The 7,466-nt window shown below is 47.2% G+C and overlaps 4 non-coding genes and 2 pseudogenes across 4 annotated transcripts; all 6 read left to right on the plus strand.

The window, feature by feature from the left end:
* Positions 1–614: 614 nt before the first annotated feature.
* On the plus strand, positions 615–805 carry LOC142272447 (U2 spliceosomal RNA). The gene has a single exon (XR_012737316.1). It is a non-coding gene; the product is annotated as a U2 spliceosomal RNA (small nuclear RNA).
* A 1,117-nt stretch (positions 806–1,922) lies between these two features.
* On the plus strand, positions 1,923–2,113 carry LOC142272448 (U2 spliceosomal RNA). Its single transcript, XR_012737317.1, has one exon. It is a non-coding gene; the product is annotated as a U2 spliceosomal RNA (small nuclear RNA).
* Positions 2,114–3,230: 1,117 nt separating this feature from the next.
* Positions 3,231–3,421, plus strand: LOC142272449 (U2 spliceosomal RNA). Its single transcript, XR_012737318.1, has one exon. It is a non-coding gene; the product is annotated as a U2 spliceosomal RNA (small nuclear RNA).
* A 1,121-nt stretch (positions 3,422–4,542) lies between these two features.
* Positions 4,543–4,739, plus strand: LOC142272451 (U2 spliceosomal RNA). The gene has a single exon (XR_012737319.1). It is a non-coding gene; the product is annotated as a U2 spliceosomal RNA (small nuclear RNA).
* A 1,302-nt stretch (positions 4,740–6,041) lies between these two features.
* LOC142272400 (U2 spliceosomal RNA) lies at positions 6,042–6,246 on the plus strand (annotated as a pseudogene).
* Positions 6,247–7,388: 1,142 nt separating this feature from the next.
* Positions 7,389–7,466, plus strand: LOC142272401 (U2 spliceosomal RNA; annotated as a pseudogene; the record flags this gene model as incomplete).

Consider the following 7,466-nt stretch of genomic DNA (forward strand, 5'->3'; position numbering starts at 1 on the left):
TGAACAGTGCACAACATGAAGAGACGGAACACTGGCGGCTTGTCACAATGCCCCCCGATGACATCACAATAGCGCTGCTGCCTAGAAAACAAGCTGCGCAGAAGAAGTTGTTCTTTGGGTGGGAGGGTGGGCTAGTGGAAGGAGGGGGCAATCTCTTTTTTTCCCGGGTGGTAGGGGGATGACAGGAGAAGGGAAGCGGGTGGTGAGAAAGGTACAGAGGGCAGGGTTTGGGGGCTGGGAAGGAAAGGGAAAAGATTAGGGTTTGGGGATGATGAAAGGGCTTTCTACGGGTAAGGATGGCAAAGGGTGGCAGTGACGGAAAGTCAGGCAACCTGTCCTGTCCGTCTTTTTGTATCGTGAATTGGAAAGACTGCAAGGGGGAGGGGAGTTGCTTGCGCCCTAAAGGAGGAGTTATTCAGATTCATTGCAGTGGGCGGCGGCTGCAAAACGCACCATTCTTCTTGTTTTTGCTCTGCAAAGCAGCCTTTTCAAGGGTTGGCTTGGGTGACAAAATGTCTTGTGTAGGCGTGGGTTTGTCTCCCTCTCGCTCTCTCTCCCTAAGATGTGTCCGGCATAGGCCAGGGTGCCACTCGAGGCCCAAACCAATTCTGGTTATCGCTTCTCGGCCTTTTGGCTAAGATCAAGTGTAGTATCTGTTCTTATCAGTTTAATATCTGATACGTCCCCTATCTGGGGACCATATATTAAATGGATTTTTAGAACAGGGAGATGGAAAAAGAGCTTGCTCTGTCCACTCCACGCATTGACCTGGTATTGCAGTACCTCCAGGAACGGTGCACCCCTTCTTAACCCAGTTTCCAAAAGCAGAACTCGATTCACCTGATTCATATTAGCCCGATTAGCGAATTGAAATGAATTTTTATCTAACACACTTTTTACTTGCTTTATTCATCCAAATAGCAAACTCATCACCACTCAACTTCACCAACTCTGCTATGTCCCGTGCAGTATCTTGTTGTCAGTCTAATCTAGATCATGTGTAATTGAATGGAATAGATCCCTTTTGGACAAAGTGGAGTCAGATGCTGCAGTGACCACAGGTGTGAGAGGATCTACAATTGGCATCTGGTGTTATCTCTCTGCTTCCACTCCAAATAAAGTTACCTGTTGTTACCTGAACGTCAAATACTAAGAATGGGCGGCCTATGAAAGAATTAGTACTTTCATTAAGTATACTAAACCGGCTAATTGGGAATAGACAAACTGTAAAAAGCCCTCTGAGAAAGCCCCTCTCTAACCTTTGTTAGTAAGCTTTTCTGTAGCCTGCCTGTTGATGTATTTTCGGTTTGAACAGTGCACAACATGAAGAGACGGAACACTGGCGGCTTGTCACAATGCCCCCCGATGACATCACAATAGCGCTGCTGCCTAGAAAACAAGCTGCGCAGAAGAAGTTGTTCTTTGGGTGGGAGGGTGGGCTAGTGGAAGGAGGGGGCAATCTCTTTTTTTCCCGGGTGGTAGGGGGATGACAGGAGAAGGGAAGCGGGTGGTGAGAAAGGTACAGAGGGCAGGGTTTGGGGGCTGGGAAGGAAAGGGAAAAGATTAGGGTTTGGGGATGATGAAAGGGCTTTCTACGGGTAAGGATGGCAAAGGGTGGCAGTGACGGAAAGTCAGGCAACCTGTCCTGTCCGTCTTTTTGTATCGTGAATTGGAAAGACTGCAAGGGGGAGGGGAGTTGCTTGCGCCCTAAAGGAGGAGTTATTCAGATTCATTGCAGTGGGCGGCGGCTGCAAAACGCACCATTCTTCTTGTTTTTGCTCTGCAAAGCAGCCTTTTCAAGGGTTGGCTTGGGTGACAAAATGTCTTGTGTAGGCGTGGGTTTGTCTCCCTCTCGCTCTCTCTCCCTAAGATGTGTCCGGCATAGGCCAGGGTGCCACTCGAGGCCCAAACCAATTCTGGTTATCGCTTCTCGGCCTTTTGGCTAAGATCAAGTGTAGTATCTGTTCTTATCAGTTTAATATCTGATACGTCCCCTATCTGGGGACCATATATTAAATGGATTTTTAGAACAGGGAGATGGAAAAAGAGCTTGCTCTGTCCACTCCACGCATTGACCTGGTATTGCAGTACCTCCAGGAACGGTGCACCCCTTCTTAACCCAGTTTCCAAAAGCAGAACTCGATTCACCTGATTCATATTAGCCCGATTAGCGAATTGAAATGAATTTTTATCTAACACACTTTTTACTTGCTTTATTCATCCAAATAGCAAACTCATCACCACTCAACTTCACCAACTCTGCTATGTCCCGTGCAGTATCTTGTTGTCAGTCTAATCTAGATCATGTGTAATTGAATGGAATAGATCCCTTTTGGACAAAGTGGAGTCAGATGCTGCAGTGACCACAGGTGTGAGAGGATCTACAATTGGCATCTGGTGTTATCTCTCTGCTTCCACTCCAAATAAAGTTACCTGTTGTTACCTGAACGTCAAATACTAAGAATGGGCGGCCTATGAAAGAATTAGTACTTTCATTAAGTATACTAAACCGGCTAATTGGGAATAGACAAACTGTAAAAAGCCCTCTGAGAAAGCCCCTCTCTAACCTTTGTTAGTAAGCTTTTCTGTAGCCTGCCTGTTGATGTATTTTCGGTTTGAACAGTGCACAACATGAAGAGACGGAACACTGGCGGCTTGTCACAATGCCCCCCGATGACATCACAATAGCGCTGCTGCCTAGAAAACAAGCTGCGCAGAAGAAGTTGTTCTTTGGGTGGGAGGGTGGGCTAGTGGAAGGAGGGGGCAATCTCTTTTTTTCCCGGGTGGTAGGGGGATGACAGGAGAAGGGAAGCGGGTGGTGAGAAAGGTACAGAGGGCAGGGTTTGGGGGCTGGGAAGGAAAGGGAAAAGATTAGGGTTTGGGGATGATGAAAGGGCTTTCTACGGGTAAGGATGGCAAAGGGTGGCAGTGACGGAAAGTCAGGCAACCTGTCCTGTCCGTCTTTTTGTATCGTGAATTGGAAAGACTGCAAGGGGGAGGGGAGTTGCTTGCGCCCTAAAGGAGGAGTTATTCAGATTCATTGCAGTGGGCGGCGGCTGCAAAACGCACCATTCTTCTTGTTTTTGCTCTGCAAAGCAGCCTTTTCAAGGGTTGGCTTGGGTGACAAAATGTCTTGTGTAGGCGTGGGTTTGTCTCCCTCTCGCTCTCTCTCCCTAAGATGTGTCCGGCATAGGCCAGGGTGCCACTCGAGGCCCAAACCAATTCTGGTTATCGCTTCTCGGCCTTTTGGCTAAGATCAAGTGTAGTATCTGTTCTTATCAGTTTAATATCTGATACGTCCCCTATCTGGGGACCATATATTAAATGGATTTTTAGAACAGGGAGATGGAAAAAGAGCTTGCTCTGTCCACTCCACGCATTGACCTGGTATTGCAGTACCTCCAGGAACGGTGCACCCCTTCTTAACCCAGTTTCCAAAAGCAGAACTCGATTCACCTGATTCATATTAGCCCGATTAGCGAATTGAAATGAATTTTTATCTAACACACTTTTTACTTGCTTTATTCATCCAAATAGCAAACTCATCACCACTCAACTTCACCAACTCTGCTATGTCCCGTGCAGTATCTTGTTGTCAGTCTAATCTAGATCATGTGTAATTGAATGGAATAGATCCCTTTTGGACAAAGTGGAGTCAGATGCTGCAGTGACCACAGGTGTGAGAGGATCTACAATTGGCATCTGGTGTTATCTCTCTGCTTCCACTCCAAATAAAGTTACCTGTTGTTACCTGAACGTCAAATACTAAGAATGGGCGGCCTATGAAAGAATTAGTACTTTCATTAAGTATACTAAACCGGCTAATTGGGAATAGACAAACTGTAAAAAGCCCTCTGAGAAAGCCCCTCTCTAACCTTTGTTAGTAAGCTTTTCTGTAGCCTGCCTGTTGATGTATTTTCGGTTTGAACAGTGCACAACATGAAGAGACGGAACACTGGCGGCTTGTCACAATGCCCCCCGATGACATCACAATAGCGCTGCTGCCTAGAAAACAAGCTGCGCAGAAGAAGTTGTTCTTTGGGTGGGAGGGTGGGCTAGTGGAAGGAGGGGGCAATCTCTTTTTTTCCCGGGTGGGTAGGGGGGGATGACAGGAGAAGGGAAGCGGGTGGTGAGAAAGGTACAGAGGGCAGGGTTTGGGGGGCTGGGAAGGAAAGGGAAAAGATTAGGGTTTGGGGATGATGAAAGGGCTTTCTACGGGTAAGGATGGCAAAGGGTGGCAGTGACGGAAAGTCAGGCAACCTGTCCTGTCCGTCTTTTTGTATCGTGAATTGGAAAGACTGCAAGGGGGAGGGGAGTTGCTTGCGCCCTAAAGGAGGAGTTATTCAGATTCATTGCAGTGGGCGGCGGCTGCAAAACGCACCATTCTTCTTGTTTTTGCTCTGCAAAGCAGCCTTTTCAAGGGTTGGCTTGGGTGACAAAATGTCTTGTGTAGGCGTGGGTTTGTCTCCCTCTCGCTCTCTCTCCCTAAGATGTGTCCGGCATAGGCCAGGGTGCCACTCGAGGCCCAAACCAATTCTGGTTATCGCTTCTTCTTCGGCCTTTTGGCTAAGATCAAGTGTAGTATCTGTTCTTATCAGTTTAATATCTGATACGTCCCCTATCTGGGGGACCATATATTAAATGGATTTTTAGAACAGGGAGATGTGAAAAAGAGCTTGCTCTGTCCACTCCACGCATTGACCTGGTATTGCAGTACCTCCAGGAACGGTGCACCCCTTCTTAACCCCCAGTTTCCAAAAGCAGAACTCGATTCACCTGATTCATATTAGCCCGATTAGCGAATTGAAATGAATTTTTATCTAACACACTTTTTACTTGCTTTATTCATCCAAATAGCAAACTCATCACCACTCAACTTCACCAACTCTGCTATGTCCCGTGCAGTATCTTGTTGTCAGTCTAATCTAGATCATGTGTAATTGAATGGAATAGATCCCTTTTGGACAAAGTGGAGTCAGATGCTGCAGTGACCACAGGTGTGAGAGGATCTACAATTGGCATCTGGTGTTATCTCTCTGCTTCCACTCCAAATAAAGTTACCTGTTGTTACCTGAACGTCAAATACTAAGAATGGGCGGCCTATGAAAGAATTAGTACTTTCATTAAGTATACTAAACCGGCTAATTGGGAATAGACAAACTGTAAAAAGCCCTCTGAGAAAGCCCCTCTCTAACCTTTGTTAGTAAGCTTTTCTGTAGCCTGCCTGTTGATGTATTTTCGGTTTGAACAGTGCACAACATGAAGAGACGGAACACTGGCGGCTTGTCACAATGCCCCCCGATGACATCACAATAGCGCTGCTGCCTAGAAAACAAGCTGCGCAGAAGAAGTTGTTCTTTGGGGTGGGAGGGTGGGCTAGTGGAAGGAGGGGGCAATCTCTTTTTTTCCCGGGTGGTAGGGGGATGACAGGAGAAGGGAAGCGGGTGGTGAGAAAGGTACAGAGGGCAGGGTTTGGGGGCTGGGAAGGAAAGGGAAAAGATTAGGGTTTGGGGATGATGAAAGGGCTTTCCTACGGGTAAGGATGGCAAAGGGTGGCAGTGACGGAAAGTCAGGCAACCTGTCCTGTCCGTCTTTTTGTATCGTGAATTGGAAAGACTGCAAGGGGGAGGGGAGTTGCTTGCGCCCTAAAGGAGGAGTTATTCAGATTCATTGCAGTGGGCGGCGGCTGCAAAACGCACCATTCTTCTTGTTTTTGCTCTGCAAAGCAGCCTTTTCAAGGGTTGGCTTGGGTGACAAAATGTCTTGTGTAGGCGTGGGTTTGTCTCCCCTCTCGCTCTCTCTCCCTAAGATGTGTCCGGCATAGGCCAGGGTGCCACTCGAGGCCCCAAACCAATTCTGGTTATCGCTTCTCGGCCTTTTGGCTAAGATCAAGTGTAGTTTGGGAGGGTACTACCTTGGTTGGTGCTGGAAGGTGCCAGGGTATTGCACAACTGCTGGCCTTGGGGGAGTGTGCATCGTAGGATGTCATAGCCCTCTTGTGAACGGACAGTTACCTGGGCAACGAGAGGCGGTCACTTTTTTTATTTTCAAACTCATCCTTCAAAAAAAAAAAAAAAAAAAAAAAAAAAATCTGTTCTTATCAGTTTAATATCTGATACGTCCCACTATCTGGGGGACCATATATTAAATGGATTTTTAGAACAGGGAGATGGAAAAAGAGCTTGCTCTGTCCACTCCACGCATTGACCTGGTATTGCCAGTACCTCCAGGAACGGTGCACCCCTTAACCAGTTCCAAAAGCATGAACTCGATTCACCCTGATTCAAAGCAGAACTCGATCACCTGATCATATTAGCCGATTAGCGAATTGAAATGAATTTTTATCTAACACACTTTTTACTTGCTTTATTCATCCAAATAGCAAACTCATCACCACTCAACTTCACCAACTCTGCTATGTCCCGTGCAGTATCTTGTTGTCAGTCTAATCTAGATCATGTGTAATTGAATGGAATAGATCCCTTTTGGACAAAGTGGAGTCAGATGCTGCAGTGACCACAGGTGTGAGAGGATCTACAATTGGCATCTGGTGTTATCTCTCTGCTTCCACTCCAAAATAAAGTTACCTGTTGTTACCTGAACGTCAAATACTAAGAATGGGCGGCCTATGAAAGAATTAGTACTTTCATTAAGTATACTAAACCGGCTAATTGGGAATAGACAAACTGTAAAAAGCCCTCTGAGAAAGCCCCTCTCTAACCTTTGTTAGTAAGCTTTTCTGTAGCCTGCCTGTTGATGTATTTTCGGTTTGAACAGTGCACAACATGAAGAGACGGAACACTGGCGGCTTGTCACAATGCCCCCCGATGACATCACAATAGCGCTGCTGCCTAGAAAACAAGCTGCGCAGAAGAAGTTGTTCTTTGGGTGGGAGGGTGGGCTAGTGGAAGGAGGGGGGCAATCTCTTTTTTTCCCGGGTGGTAGGGGGATGACAGGAGAAGGGGAAGCGGGTGGTGAGAAAGGTACAGAGGGCAGGGTTTGGGGGCTGGGAAGGAAAGGGGAAAAGATTAGGGTTTGGGGATGATGAAAGGGCTTTCTACGGGTAAGGATGGCAAAGGGTGGCAGTGACGGAAAGTCAGGCAACCTGTCCTGTCCGTCTTTTTGTATCGTGAATTGGAAAGACTGCAAGGGGGAGGGGAGTTGCTTGCGCCCTAAAGGAGGAGTTATTCAGATTCATTGCAGTGGGCGGGCGGCTGCAAAACGCACCATTCTTCTTGTTTTTGCTCTGCAAAGCAGCCTTTTCAAGGGTTGGCTTGGGTGACAAAATGTCTTGTGTAGGCGTGGGTTTGTCTCCCTCTCGCTCTCTCTCCCTAAGATGTGTCCGGCATAGGCCAGGGTGCCACTCGAGGCCCAAACCAATTCTGGTTATCGCTTTCTCGGCCTTTTGGCTAAGATCAAGTGTAGTATCTGTTCTTATCAGTTTAATATCTGATACGTCCCCTATC

The sequence above is a fragment of the Anomaloglossus baeobatrachus genome, unplaced genomic scaffold (assembly GCF_048569485.1).
Source record: "Anomaloglossus baeobatrachus isolate aAnoBae1 unplaced genomic scaffold, aAnoBae1.hap1 Scaffold_3492, whole genome shotgun sequence".
In the NCBI taxonomy this organism is placed as follows: Eukaryota; Metazoa; Chordata; class Amphibia; order Anura; family Aromobatidae; genus Anomaloglossus; species Anomaloglossus baeobatrachus.